This window comes from Prinia subflava, chromosome 7 (assembly GCF_021018805.1).
Source record: "Prinia subflava isolate CZ2003 ecotype Zambia chromosome 7, Cam_Psub_1.2, whole genome shotgun sequence".
Classification (NCBI taxonomy): domain Eukaryota; kingdom Metazoa; phylum Chordata; class Aves; order Passeriformes; family Cisticolidae; genus Prinia; species Prinia subflava.
The window spans coordinates 12,439,176-12,455,466 of NC_086253.1; positions in this window are offsets into that span (position 1 = coordinate 12,439,176).

The window sequence follows — 16,291 nt, forward strand, 5'->3', positions numbered from 1 at the left end:
TTATGAAAGGGGGTGTGCAGCAATACACCTGCACTTGCTTTAGTACCATGACCTGGATCTACAGTCCTTACAGTGCCTTTTCAGCCACCCAGAAAACCCATCCCTACATGTACTTTGTAGAAGATATTCCATACCCTCCTTAAGATTTTCTTGTTTCCGTTCTTTTTCCTTGAAACTGTACTTCTTGGAAATTGCTTTGCATGGCTTTCACTCTCCTTGGCTATTCAAGCCAAGGCTCTTTTGTGGAAATGAATCTTTTCTGCTTAGAGCTGAAGTGTCCATGTAACTGGTAGTAAGGCTGTGACATGATCAATGTGACTCTCCTCCTTATACAAATTGCTCCTTCCGAGCTATCTGTCTTGCTATCATAGTTTTCTTCCCCACCTCAAAGGCTGGTGACACAAGACTAGCTCAGACACATCACTCAAGATTAATCTGAAGCTTCAGAGTACAGAGAACAATGCAAGAGATAAAGACCAAATTATTAGTAGAATATGCAAACTGAGAATCAATTCAAAACCCTTATGCTGCTCTTCTTCTTTGCTTTCAAGCAGAGGGTTTACATACTCCAGTCTTGGTGGCAAGGGCCAGCCTCCATTGCCACTCGGAGGTCAGCTGCCACAGACTGAATGGAGGGTTGAAAACTGCAGGACAGACGTGCCTGCAGCTAAACAGATCTCTCCCAAACACAAAGTGTTTCTTTGGAAACAAGTAAATGCTTTGGGTTCTTTAAGATTAGAGAGATATAGTATGGTTGGCCAAAAATAACAGAACATTCAGAAAAGTTTGGCTCCAGAGTGTATCTCTATCTTGAATAAGCAGATTAAGAATCACTTATTTTCCCAAAGAGAGTGAGCTTGAATGTTTGGTTTGCTGCAGATGTACTGGTCAAGAGATACTAAAAGAAAAAAACCTCAAGGATTGAAGTTTTAAGTTCGTGTTCTGCCAGCCCAGATTTTCCAGAAAAATGGAAATTTGACACTGCTCTCTGATCCAAGCTTTGAGACTTTCATTAATATCATGAGTCCTTCCAGAAATATCTAGCAACCTTTTCTTCCCACTTACAGTCCTTTCCCAGTGTCCAAGGGAGGGGTTGCTGAGGCAGCTCACTGACATGGTGGGATGTGGTGAAATAGGGATCATGCTGGAGCATGGGACACAATCCTTCTGCTCCTCCCACCAAGCCTCGGAGGTCCTGTCTCCTTGCAGAAGGACTCATGTGAAAAGGCACTGTTGAGCTCAGCTCCTCTCCCTCCTCCCAGGCATTATCAGTGTGACAAAAGCAGAGTATCCCAAGAGTCCAGCCTCAGTAAATTGTTTTTCAGGCAGTAAAAGACTGTTGGCTTCTAACACCAGTGTGACTGGGGAATGAGTGGTTGTGCTGGCTGCATTTGCTCCCCAACATTGCACTGCCAGGCTGCATCCCAACAGCACCCCTAAAGCAAAGGGCTCAGCTACCTTGCACTCACCACCCAGAAAAGAGGGGCAAAAGCATCTTCTGGGACTCGGAACAACAGGAAAAGAGATGTAAAAAGATAGTTTAACAAGGAAAAGACAGAAGATGGTGAGAACCCTAAGGGATGGGATGGAGCTGGCAGTACATTTCAGGCAACAGGCAATCAGTCAGATGGCCAGAAAAACAACTCTGCCATGGAAGAGACACACAAGCAGGAGCTGTGCTTCAATGGCTTTTGGGCCTCACACTGGCTCTCTGCTGAGGGTGAGCAGCTTCCTTGGCTGTCGGACCATTGGAAAAATTCTATTTTCCACACTGCTCTTCTAGGGATGCAATCACAGCTCTAGTTCTTTATGTGAGAAGTTTTCACTCTCTGAGAAGTCCCCTTCACTGTAGAAGCTCCTTTTCTCCATTCATTACCCAGTAATATCAACAGCTTCATCATAGGCATAAAGGTTCTTCATCCTGCTTTAAGGAGAAATGAGCTTAAAAGCATTTGTTACTGCTGATTATGTAACTAATATTTTTTTCTAATAATTTGTTATTATTTGATGCTGTCACTGGAAGCCAAACAGCTTTCAAAGGCAGAATTTGCACCAGCCCCTACAGATTTTTATGGGGAATTTGGCATCTATCTGACCCCAACAGTGTCATAATTCTCTGCTAATAATAATGAAAACAATACACAGTACTTAAAGCATAAAAAGGCAATTTTTATTTTTATTTAACTTGAAGTTAAAAAAAGAAAGGGCAATGGAAGGTTAAGGGGAGGAGGAATGGGAAAGGGAATGAAACGAAGAAGGGGAAGGAGAACAACCCAAAAAAAAAAAAAAAAAAAAGGGAGGAAAAAGAACTGAGAGTTCCAAAATCCAAACTCTACCTCTCTTTACACTCACTGCAAACTGCTTTCTTATGCAGTGGATTATGAAGTTTTCAAGGCTGGATTAGAGACTGCTATAAAACAGTTTGCCTGACACAGAACCACATTTAAATTAGCAATGCCATAAACGGCACTGCGAGGGAGGGAGGGCCTGCTCGTGATTCAAGGATATCGTCTTTTGTATAATTTTTCCAGTATCATAAATTTCTGCCCAAAGTTCCTAGCAGCATAGCAATGCTCTAACATATATTGAATAGGTGTCTTTCATAAAATGTTCTACATGGAACAGAACTACAATTTGTGGATCACGTTTATTTAAGATTAGTATAATTTATATATATGCACCTCAACAGCATGATTTAAACCCATAGGGTTTAAGGTGTAGTGTTTTACCTTTCTGAGACCTCTGTGCTTAGTTAGAGGGTGTTTACTGTGACTGAGGTATTTTTTCTAAACAGAGAGGCGGATTATTTAAAACCGCCTTGGTATGGAAAACCCACAGTTTGTCCACCTCAAACAATCTCTTCTCTCCCCCAGTTGTCACAGCAACAACTTCAGCATTTGAAAGGAATCTGCTTCAATAATCTAAGCCTCTGATCTTTGACAGGCTTATAATGAAGGAACAGTTTGTTAATGCTGACATAAACATTTTGAAAACTTAAAGGTACAATTATTTCGTGTTGTTTAGGAAGTGAACACTACATGGTCAAGAGAACAGCACCCTTCAAAAATATTTACTCATGCAATTTCCTAGTGAGAAAAACAACTGCTGACTGTACAGCTGAACTGAGATTCCAGCCCTGTGGTTTGAGCAACAAGAATTTTTCTTTGTCTCCTGCCCATTTATAGTTTGGTTTTTTTCTCTCTTAGAATCCCATGATGATCTTTTGGATAATCCCAGGATATATCAGCCCAATCTCTTTATTTTAAAACATAAAACTTAAAAAGCCAGGCTGAATCAGACCCAATTCCAAGTGGGTCTCGTGACTACGCTGCTTGTAATAAAAAGTCAGAACTGCTTCTCAGCCAGCCAGCTGTGATGGAAGTTGTTTGCCTGTTTAGCAAACAAAACTGTTGTTTCTGCTGGGAGGAGGGCAGAAAGCTGACACGATGACAAAGCTCCCCAGGCTGTGCTCAGCATAGTCCCTGTGCTTTCTGGGCAGAGCAAAAGCCAGAGCAGGGGACAAACTCGGGGCTGACTTTGGAGTCACAGCTGCAGTTGCTCTGGGGACACCATCGCTCTCGGAGCAATTTCCTACAGTAGCGCCAGGGCTCCAGTGGTCCTCGGGGGTGAAATCCATCATCCTGCATGCTGCACTCTATCAAGTGGGGCTCCCAGAAAGGGTCAAGTGGTCCGCTGCCATGCTGTTTGAGCTCATCAGAGACATATTTAATTTAATTAAGGTTGTCAGCACTATTGATTTTGGCAGTTTCAATTACCGTGCTGTTATGGCTTCTGGATCTACTGATCTGTGATGAGCCCTATCAGCACTGGCACACATTGAGGAAAAAGCCCTTTGTCTCCTTTAAAACCTGACACATCCTGCCATAGGCCATAACTTATTGCTTTTATCCAGCCCAGCTCCTCTTCTGTTCCTCATAATTAATTTCTCATTAGACAGCTCTTTATTGTTTAATTTGTGCAGTTTATAATCAAATTGGGCACATTAATTGTAGTTGAATTTAAGGCTAATGAAAAATAAAGGTTTTCAATAACTTACTCTTCAATTATTTCAGACAAGATAAAATAAAACACTTTAAGAGTTGTCAGCTTTTTAAATTATAAATTAGGTTGTTTAAAGAGCATGGGCATTTAGGAAGCAGTTATCACACATTTAGTAATTATAAATCCTATGCTCCAATACAATTATTAGGATATATTTACAATTCCTCTTAGTTTTTTTCCACCCTGTTGTTAGTTAACTGCATAACATCTAATTGTTGGTGGTTAAAAATAGCATAATCTGAAGTCTCTAGGCTTGATTCCTCTTCTTCCACAGACTGAACTGTAAATCAACACATCTGAGGAAGCCCACATCCGTAATACTGGAACAGCAGAGGTGTCTGAAACACGAGAGATGTCTGGGTAAGAGGAAGAGGATCCCATTTGGTAGAGATTTTATAAAATGCCAACCATTCTTCTAAACAGCAAGGTAGGATTTGGCCCCTTTCCTTCAAAAAAATGGTAATACATGATTTACATTAGGACCAGGACATCAGCTGGCAAAAATCAGCCAAGTCCCCTGGATGTAGATTACAATTTGTCCCATGATGTGCATAAACTTCATTTTAGCAATGGGAAAACAAAGGCAGAGGAGCAGTTTATTTGAAAGGGCACATGAGAGGTAGGGCCAGCCTGCTAGTTTTTGGGGCTTTTTTTTTTTTTTTTTTCTATTTTTCTGTTAACAGTGAACAGGAAGGGTGAAGCAGGATGGAAAAGAACATGGGATGAAAAATTCAGGTAATACCCACCTTCTTTCTTGCCAAGATGAAAATCAGGAAAACTGGGTTTCCCTCTTTTTTCAAAAGCTACACTCAATGGACAGCATTTTAAAGGTGAGCAAGAAAAGCAAAGCAAAGGAAGGCGAGTTTCTTGTCACTGCTGAGGGGAAAGTTGGGGTGCTGAAGGTCCATAGTTTGGATGTGAGGAGATGATGGGAGAATTTGATTCCTTGTGTGCTCTAAGACCTCTCCCTGGCCAGGTGTGCAGGGTCCCAGCATGATACACTGTGGTAGAGGATGCTCTGGGCACGTGCCCAGGGCACCCAGGGCAGGGATTCCTGGTCACAGTGTGAGTTTGGGAGGGGTGTGTGTCAGCTGCTCCACATTCCCTGCCCAAGCAACCAAATGATCACCCCTGCTCCTGCCCAGTGCGAGCTAAAGCTGTGCCTGATAGTGCATCTGCACCAAGGAAAGATGGGTCAGAGACCAAAGCATGTCCACTAGCTATGGACCAGAAAATGAATAAACTGAAATACTGTAGAGAAAATGGTCCCTTCCACTGCTGCAAAAGTGCAAGGCTGCTAGTCTTTTTAATACAAAAAATAAAAAAGATGTTTTTGCTATTCAAAATGGGTAAAATTCACCCACATCCTCACAAGATCCATTTACTAACCAAACCCTGTATATACAAAAAGGCAATGACAGAGATTTTCTTTGTGTACCCCAGTTCAAAGGTTATTTTGAGGTTATTTTTTATTTCAGCAAAGTATCTTTGTCCAAAATTCCTTGGTGGGGTCCCTGCCCTTGTGGATTTGTAAGAATCTTCTAATTTACACATTGCTTCCTGTCTGGAATGAAGAGCAGGTCATTATTGCTAAATATTTCAGCATCATGTATATTCTCTAGTTCAAAATTATTTGGACCAGAAGGAGAAGATACTGTTTTCCCAAATATTCCCAAACACTAGACATCAATCACCAACTGAATATGACAGTCTTCAGCTGCCCAGCTTTTTGGAAAGGAAAGAGGGAATACCTTCCTTCAGTGCTGGATGCAGGAGTTTTGTCACCAGCTTCTGCAGCCAGGGAACAAGAGAGCTGGGGAATCAGGGAACCAAGCTGCACTCCCCCAGTGCTGAGTGCAGGGGCAGGAAAGGAAATCAGTGCATTGGCAGTAGAAGAGGGTTCCTGGAAACGCAGCGTCTGATAAGGATACGTGGGAACAGCAGCGGAAAAACAAACTTTGAGTAATGTGTGATGGGAAGGCAGCACACACTTTGTCCTTGGCCCTGCTTGGTATAACAGTGAATGCATGGGTGCACCTGGTGGGCACCACAGGCAGATGTTGCAGTCTTTAGGCTGCTTAAAGTTACCCTCCTCTAACAACTCAGCGTGCACACCTCACTTCTGAACATGCTGCTGTTGTGCTCTTTCTTCCCTCAACCTTTACATTCCCAGATATATTATTTCCAAATACTCAGCCCTAAAGTTTTGCACTCTTTCTAGGAACTGCTATTATCTAAGCAGGCAAGACGAAAAGATCATCCATGCTGTTTGTCATCACCCCTTGACAGCAGTTCGGTGGTTTTGTGCCATGTCACCCACAGGACAATCAGATCCCCCAATTTCTGGCTGCATCTAACTTTAATTAGAACCATCAGACCTGGTTGTATATGCAGGGTGTAGGCATCTGAACCCTACAAATATCTTTCCCTTTTAATTTAAAAATAGCAGAAAGATTTTTTTAAAGGAAATTTATATTAAAAATATTAATAATAATTGCTCCCAGGCAAAGTTTTTTTCAGCCAAGTTTCAGCTGTGAGGAAATATTTATTAAGCAAAAAATGAACTCATGAAAAGAGAGGTTTATAGTGGAGCCAGCAAGAGACTGCAGCAGCACTGCTAACAGGTGCCACTGCTGCAGCAGTGACAGGGTGAGTAGGACTTCTAAAGACACAATAGCTAGGGCTGTGCCCACCCATGCAGCTAAAAATCTACCAGGATTTCTGTTATGAACTGTGTTTGCAGGGTCTTGATACTTTAGTCATAAAAAGCATACCGCAGGCTGAGGGTGAGAAAATAGAGACACAGCACTCCAGGGCAGTTGGAACAAAAAATAATAAAATCCACATAGGTGTTTTGAAGGATCTCTTTGGGATTTTGTTATTTAAAAAAACCATGCTTCTTCTGCAATTAAATTTGGCAGATTATCGGTCAATAGCATTAACTGGAGAGAGGTTTTTTCAGTTTGTTGCATTTTAATTTAGAGCTCCTAAAATGCCTGTGGCATTTTTTAAGCTTAAAAAAATCTTATAGCTCAATTAAGGGATAACAGAAATAAACCAGGATTACCTGTGTGTAATTACACAAAGTTAAATCCAAGAAAACAATACACTACCACAACACTTTTGGGTAATTTGAGCAGTCTCCCTAGGATCTCCAGAGGCAAAAAAAGAGAAGGTTGTCTCAGCTCATACCCGAGCATTTACTGCAATATAGCAAGACTCTGAAGTCCAAAAGACCACAGAAGTAGATGGAAAGACCTCTCTTTTTTCTTGGTCAACCTTTTAATAGCCTTGAGGGAAATGCTACAGAACTGAGCAAACCCTATATTGGAGCACAAATTAGATTCAATGCTCAACTCTCAAACTTTCTTACTGCTTTTGACCATTCTGCTCCCACTGTCTTCCCCTTGTCCACCAATACTGTAGTCCAGTCTGAGCTTCCCTACATACACTTGGCAAGAAATAATTCAAATCAGCTTAGTGTACCTAGATCTGAAGGTAGAAAATATTGTTTAATACTTCCTGGGAGAGGTACAAATTTTCTGCATATGTCAAATTAATCCTCAAGCTGCTCTAAGATATGAAGACACCTTCATAGCAACTATTTGAAAATATCAAAATCAACCCAATATCCTGTCCCATTTCTGAAGAACAAGAAAGTATGGCAGAAGGGTTAGCTGGGAAGCAAAACAGCTTGTTCTTTCTTACCATGTTTTGGGTGGAACTACCTAAACTTAAGGTACGTTTTGACTACCAGTACCTGCAGGCACAGTGGCAGGTTAGCTGAATTTAGCTCCCTGTGTTTGGACATTGTATAGCTGGATGAAATTCAATCTGTTTGGGTTTAAACTTTTTAGTCCTGAATCTTTTGCCCAAGTATTTACAGAGTAAATGTATATATGAATAAGTATATAGGAATGATATATGTATATATGAATGATACATGGGGATAAGGAGACCCACACCTTGACTGCTTGAAAAAATTTGCTACAAAACCAGTGTCAATTACTTTCTTCCATCAAAAACTTCCAAAGGAAGCTTCCAAATTCCAAAGGGTTCCAATTCCAAAGGATTGACTCCATCTGAAATTATAATATTAATTTCATTATAACCATCCCAACCTGGATTTAAACATGAATATGTGAATAGCAGCACAGTATACACAGTGTATATGTAGTACTGGTATATGCCATACCAGTAATTCAAAACATATGTCCTATGTTTCTTAAAAGCAGCCAGGTATAGTGTAGCTATCCCCTTATCACTGCCAGAGTTCCCTACCTGGACCAAGTCTACATATTTATTGGTGTTGTACATGAAGTAGTCCTGCCCTCAGCTGTATTTGGTTAAACTTGGTATAAACAGTACCTTTCAGTCCCGAGGTCCTGCACCAGCCTGGTGATAAGGCCTCCGTTGCTCAGTATATTATAGCAGTATATTACAGCCTGTGAGCTGGGTTAATTTACACCAGCTGAACCAGTCTTGCACAGAGCAGGCAGACACAACACCAAGACCCTGGGAGGCTCCTTGTGTGTTACAGAAATCCCTGGTCTCCCCTTCGGAGCAACCTCTCCGCCCTCACCACTGTGGAGACAGTACAAAGCATCTGAAGCTTGGGCCCTAACCTTTTATCTTTGAACTTTTCAAATTTATTTTTCTATGCCTGAAGTATTTGCTTATAAAACTAATATGACCACCAGAATAAAAATGAGCAGTGACTCTTAGCTTTGTCTTTTGCGCTGTGCATCCACAGGACATGTTCTGTATACTCAGACAGGGAAAGCACAGGGAGCCCAAAGGCAGGGGTTTGGAAACTGAACACATACACTACCTGTGTTCACCACGGGCAGGAATCTATTTTCAGAAAGGGGAGTGCAAATGGATATTTATTTTATTTTGCTGCTTAATTTTAAGATACTTATCATTATTTGGCTGTCAGCAGGGTGCTGGAGAGGATGAGATTGCAAACTTGGAGGAATGACCCTTTCCATTCCATCTGCCCTTATTTAGAAGTGATGGCCTCCATTTCTTTTTTTATTTTTTAATAGAAAAAAACTCCTCTTTATTCTGTCCTTCAGGCAAGTTCACTGAGTCCACTGTATTTCAACAGGAGCTAAAGACATGGTCCTATTTACCCTCCCCCAAAAGGTCTCTATTAATTGTTTTCAAATGTTGGCAGCCATGTGAAACCCTGCCTAGCAAGTCTGGCTCCTTATATGATTTTTATTAAAATTCACTTTGCACACAAGGCACATGAGATTTATGGCTGAAACTAATAGGTTGGTTCTCACTAAGACATAAATCCATAGGCTGTTTATTGAGGCTCATGGACATTGAGAACACAGGTAATTGTTACTGTGAGTGTTCAGCTTAAAAATAGTTATTTCTCCAAGGATATTTGTTTAACTAAGCACACCATTCCTGAAAAATTACTTTATCTGTGATGGTGAATGGAAGGACTGTGCAGGGTAAGTTCAGTATCTCATCTGTACGTTTAATTTCACTTATAACACTTTTCGTATTTTCCTTTTACATGGTGTCTTATATTATAAAGAGCAAATGCAAAAAGGATCCTGTTCATTTTCTTTCCATGCCTGTTTTAGCTGTTCTCAGTTTATACATCAGAATTTCTGCTTTTTTGCTACAGACCCTTACAAACTCTAGCTGAGGCTTTGCAAGTCCAGTTCCTCCTGGCTCACTCACGATCACAATCTGCCACGTGAACATTATTCTGGTGACGACACACAAGGCAGAGCAGAGCCTGGGCTGCTCTTCTCCCCTTAGGCTCCAACCACATTGCCATGTGCTAACAACTACCAGCTAGACTGGCAGGTGAGCCAGCTGTACTCTGGAAGCCATTTAGATGTGTCAGCTCAGTCCTGTGTCTGAGCAAGTCCTGCTTCTCCTGCTTCCTGGATCTTTCAGCAAGACCCAAATCTGTCCAGATGGCTTTCACCTCACATTTGTTTTGCAGCTTGTCAGCTCACAGGGGAGAGGGAGGTAGCTCGTGCCACCTGAGTGGATGTGGGTCTCACACAGGCCCCATGTGGTATCTGCCAGCTTCATGTGACTGTCTTGAGCACCCTAGGACATCTCACATAGCTCTTGACATTTTTATCCATATGCAGTACACCTCAGTGGAATATACCAGCTGCTTCTAAAAAAAGTAAGGATCACAGAATCATAGAATGGTCTGGATTGGAAGGGACCCAGAAGATCACTTAGTTCCAACTCCCCTGCTGTGGGCAGGAACTCCTTTCACTGGGCCAGGTTTCTCAGAACCTCATCCAGCCTGGCCTTGAACACTTCCAGGGATGGGGCATCCACAACCTCCCTGGGCAACCTGTTCCACTGTCTCACCACTCTCACAGTGAAGAATTTCTTGCCAATATCTAATCTAAACCTACTCTTATTCAGTTTGAAGCTATTCCCCCTTGTTCTGTCACTACATGCTCTTTTAAAAAGTCCCTCTCCATTTTTGTAGGTTTTCTTCAGGTACTGGAAGGTTGCAATTCGGATACCCCAAAACTTTCACTTCTCCAGCCGAAAAATCCCAATTGTCCCAGCCTTTCCTCTCAGGAGAGGTGCTCCATCCCTGTGATCGTCTTGGTGGCCTCCTCTGGACTTGCTCCAACAGGTCAATGTCCTGCTTATGCTGGGAACCCCAGAACTGGATGCAATGTTCAAGGTGAGTTGCTATTGCTTTTCTATCACTTTTACCATACTGAACTCCTGATATCTGATTTATTTATTATTGTGGTCAAGTCAAAACCAGTCCAAACGGGTGAACATTCCACTGTGTTGCACACACACATGGCAAGGCTCACACAAAAAGGTTACTTACTGAAGTCTCAAGGAGTGTTTGTGCTATGCACAGGTGTCATACAAAAAAGCAGTGTAGCCACATCAATTTGGAGTTCAAAATAACTAACCATTCTGACTGATGGAGTTTAGTAGCTTGGCACATTGCTATATCATTACAGACACATTGCTTTAACAGTCTGAGCTGTGACCTCTCAAAACATTTGCTTGGATGTAGATTTTTGTCTCTTCTGCAACATGCTGCCAAAACCAAAGCAAACCAGCCTTACAAAATAAAGATAGAAGGGTGGGGGGTACTTACAATACAGCTGACTATATTTTTAAGTTGATACCTCATTCATTTTAAAATGGTATGTAAATACTGAAACCCCCCAGACAGCCAAAGAAATACCTAAAATTCCATAAATTCTTTAGCAGATGAAGAATTAGCACTAGTACAGACCTCAACAATTTGCAGGAGCTTAGGTATCTTTATGCCAATGGTGTTAACCCTGAGTGTCTCATACATCCTGGTACTGGTGTTGAGACAAAGACAAATACATTTTTGGAACACATTCTTTCTCCCCCAGTTTTTCCTTCTCAACAAGCAGCTTCTGCTTTGCTCCTTTTTACAGTTTTTGCCTGGTAGTCTATCAGTTATCTAAATCTCTTAGGTTGTTGCTTGCTGATGAAGTCTCAACGCTCTTGTCTGATCTAGTGACTAGGTCAGCAAGGTTGTGTGTCCTGGGGACTTGGGGAACTGTATGGAGGTGACCTCTGACACCCATCAAAGGCTCCCCAGCACTGTTTGGCTCCTATCAGTTTAATCAGCTGGCTCATTGCTGCTCCTCCACCATTCACGACACGATCCTACCCCTCGGTGCCTGCCTTTCAGAGCTCTCAGCCCTGCTCACACGCTGCTCCCTCACACTGAGCCTGGCTCCTGCCAGCGGCCCCACGCCACGAACATTCATTCTCGACATTTTACAGGGGACTTCCTTCAGGCTGAAAGGGAGGGCAACAGAGAGGAAGCTTTCTTTCATTTCAGAGACACAGAGGTCAGTGTTATTCCTGAATCTTTTCTGGCAGTTCAAGGTGATGCTTAAACTGTAAATTCCATGTCTGTTACATGCTTTCCAAGAATTAGAGGTATTTTCGAAAAAAACCCCAAACAACCTTAAAATTACAAACTAAGTAACATTTCTGTCAAAACATGATGAAAAACACACATAAAGTACTGCAGAAATCTGTCTGCTCTTATCTAGTGAAAATAAGAACAAGAAAAAATTGTCTCAAAGTGTTAATTTTTTTTTTTTAATTAAGACCTTATCAAATATTTTCCCAATTTTCTTCTGAAGTATAGAAGACAGATTTACAAACAAAGTTAAAGAAGCTGTCCCAGGTCCCTTGCTGCTCCCTGGTTAGCTCCACATATTGGGAACACATACTCCATGTCTCTTGATGGAGAGGGTATGAAACCAGGCGCCATGGCTTCATCGTGTCTGCATCTGGGCTTGCCAGTGGAGGACATCAAACACCAAAGGAATGAAGGCAGAACAAAATAAAAAATTTGTCAGCGCCAACCCTTAAAATCTATGAGGAACTTTGTGCGAATATTTCTCCCCTGTGATTTCTCAACTAGATTACACATCATGAACTATTTCAGCTGTATATCTTCTCCCCAAAACTATCAGAATCTCAAGAGTGATTGAGAAATTAGATTACCCAGGAACATTTCAGCCTTCTGATGAAGGAGTTCAATTTCCTATGAGATAAAGAACAAGTATTGTGCTCTATGTTTCATCCAGGCAAGTGAAGGGCAACTTGGAAGCAGAACAACATTCCAAATGGATTTAGATTAACAAGTGGCCACTGCAACCATCATTTCCTTACACACAGAGAGGTATCCCACAGTATATCACAAAACTATCCACAACACAATGAGCTCCAAGGAATGCCAGCAGGGCTCAGACACCTTGTCTGCAATGAAAAGATCATAGCAGAATGCTCTGTGGACATTGACACAACAGCATGAATGTGTTTAATTGGTGCAATATCAACTCAGCTAAAGCAACATAAGTTATGCTGACAATACTTCTCTGTGCAAAGAAATGCTTGAACAGTCTTATCTGAATGCATTTTTTTGCAACACAAGAGAGGTAGATTATATAAATTACAGCAGTTAATAGCCTTTTGATTCATCACTGAATCTCACAAACAGAGAGTCTGAAGTGATTCCTGAGGTGGATAAATTCTGTTGTGTAATGTGAGGATCAGTCTTGTAATCCTTGCTAAATCAACAATGTTTTGCTTCCATTGAACTCAAAACCTGTCCTGGGAGAACAGGAAGAAAAGTAGTCTTTCACTACAGAAAGCAAAACTATTTCTAAATATTTATAACTTTTTTTCCTGTAAATGTTATTCATCAAGAAACCTTCATTTTCTGCAATGCATTTCAGAGCTTTTTCTTTTAGCCCTATTCTTTGCTATTCACTCTAAATTCTGAAGTGGCAAGTTAGACCAGCAATCTCATTAGCAATTGAATTTGTCTGTCTAGTCTGATATGCCTGGCAATGACCTGATAGTATTAACTATTAAATTTCCTTCTGCTTACTGAACTCTCTTAGCCACTCAAGCTTCACAAAATACACTAATTAAAGTGCATGGATTTAAGTTTTCTTTAATAACTAAAATAAAGTATATAAAAGACATAATAAGAAGAGTTACACATTTTTGTGCTGCTGCTTTAGCAAACTTTCAAGTAGCAAACTATACACAGTTACAATGAAGATGACAAGAAGATGAACTTGTATTTCTAAGGTGTCAACTCTTCAGCTGCTGTTGATTATGAAGCATTGCCTCTTGGAGTATAAAGTAAGTGAGGTTTTTCTCTGCCTTCTCGTTCCTTTTGCTGAGTTGTCAGGTTTTTGCAATTAATGTGTATTTAGTGCTATTTGCCAGGACACATCAACATCACTGTTACACAGGAAGAAAGCATAATCTTGTATTTGGGAAACTGAGGCACAGAATTGAAGCACCAGGTCACTAGTGGAGCCAACATATGAATAAACATCTGAAATAAATCCCCCAGGGGAATGCCAGAAACACCTATCATGTCCCAGATTTTCTATCCAACCTCTGGTTCACCCTATCTTAAGAAAAGAAGGACTACTTCTTTATTTCTGTCATATATTTTAACTTAGTAAAATAGATTGAACCAATTCACTGTGATCATAAGTGAATTCCATAAGAGCTCCCTTACAGCCACTGTTATTTTCATATTGCTTTCCCAGAAGTAGCTGGATGGAGACCTCCTGGCTTTGTGCACCTGCAGTTCCATGGAAATGAACGGGCTCCTCTCAAGCACAGCTTAAATCTCTGCAGGGCAGGTTTGGAGAAAAGTGGGGGTGTGCAGGGACACAAAGAAAAACAACACTGCCACAAGCAGCAAGTATTCAGCTTTGGGTACTCGCCCCATTTCTTCACCACCATGAAAGCAGAGGACTAGAAGTCCATTTTATGCCACATTTTCCACTTTTAGTGCACTTTAAAAAGGCAGAAGGAAATCAGTTACCGTGTCTACCTCTTTTACTGAGGAGCAAAAGGCTTCTTCACCTGCAGAACAGTCAGGACTCACCTTTATTTATTTAGTTAGTTATCACCAAAATGTTACAGGATATAAATATAAACATCTCTGTAACTATAATATGTTACACAAAAATAAATACTATAATTTCATAGCTCAATTAAAAGAATAAGCAGGTGTTTTGAGTCTAGCATCCAAAGTTAACCTTTCTAATGGATATACATTTCAATAGACTTTCCATAAAATTTTAGACTTTAAAAAGAGGAAGGGGTTCTAAAATTAAAACAGTGCCATATAGCCTGCATGGAAGTCAGAAGCAAATTAATACTTTGTAAGATCTCGGAATCAGAAGTACAATTTTTAGGGATTGGCTACTACTTCATTCAAAGATAAGAAAATGGCAAGTATTAGTGTTTATTTCTGTTTGTTAGCCAACTAAATACTCTGGGACTAAAATGAGATGATATAGACAGGTGATTTTATTAATGTAATGGTGAGACACTGATGATGGTGACAATAATGTGGTGCAAATATCCACATGAGTCAGTGGTCCTGAGGTTACAGAGGTAAATGCCTCCTCAAAGGCAACTTGTTTGTAGTATGATGAGGTCAGTGTGACAGCAACTGTGCTGTGCAGGAGATCTTCTTTAGGAACAATCAATAAATAAAGGACAAGTTCAATAGGGAGGAACAGATTTATTTGGTACCTTTCTTTGGATGCTGCATCAGCTCTTATTTAGCTAATCCTTGCCCCCATGTTCAGATGAGGTAAACAGATCTGTGAAAATACCTTGAGGAACTGTCTGGTTAGAAATGAGCCAGAGCTACTAATCCTGTCCTTAGATACTTGCCTACAGCAGTTCCATGCTTGTGCTCTTAAGAGAAATGGGAAACAGGAAACTCTTCCTGGAACATTCTTTCTTCTCTTAGGCACAGTTGGAGCTGGGAAGCTAAGGCAGAGATTCATTGTCCTCCATCACAAGCTCTCATTCCTTCATCAAACTGGAGAGTTCCCAGTGGGAACTCTGAGTTCCATTTTGGAAGTACCAAATTGGACTTGGGGGTTCTTTCCAACCTAATCTAATGTATTATTCACATACAGGTATGCAGATTAATTCTATCTGCCAAGGGCTAAGAAGAGAATCAGTCTTGTCTCATGGAGACTGTAGCATTTGCTATACTGGCACTATTTTGGAGTAAACATCAGCAGTGCCAACTAACAACTGTGGCAAACAGTGGTGCTTGGGACATGGACGAAGAAAGAGAGAATAAGAGAATGTTAAAGTAATCTAATTAAATTTCTAATCCAGGTTTACATAATTAAGCAATAATGACTACGGGGAAGGGCATTTCCTGGCAGTTAATGACCGGCTGGAGGATTTGAGGGCTTGAGGTAAAGCCAAGTGTTCTTAACACTGTCAGTCATTAATTGCCAGGAAATGCCCAACTCAGGAGGTTATTACTGCTGTTATAAACCAAGAATAGAAAAAATATAAAGAAAAAAGACAGTAATTACCTTTTTAAAGTGTTGAAAGCTGAGCACTGAACTGCCTGTCGCTATGGAGACAGAGTTTTATTTATAGCATCAGTCCTTTGCCAGTGTTTAAAGACTGCCTCAGTACCCAGAGGAGGGCAGGAGTTAGTTCTCAGGTCTCCATTAGGTATATAATTGGTAATTCAGAACATCAGCTCTGTGCCACGGGCCACATAACATCTGCAGACATCAAGAGTATCACAAAACTTTACAACACTGATTACAAAATACTGGCAGCCACTCAAAACATTTTATAGTTACACATACCTTCAGAAAGCATTTCCAGTAGTTCCTGCTTTGATCTATAG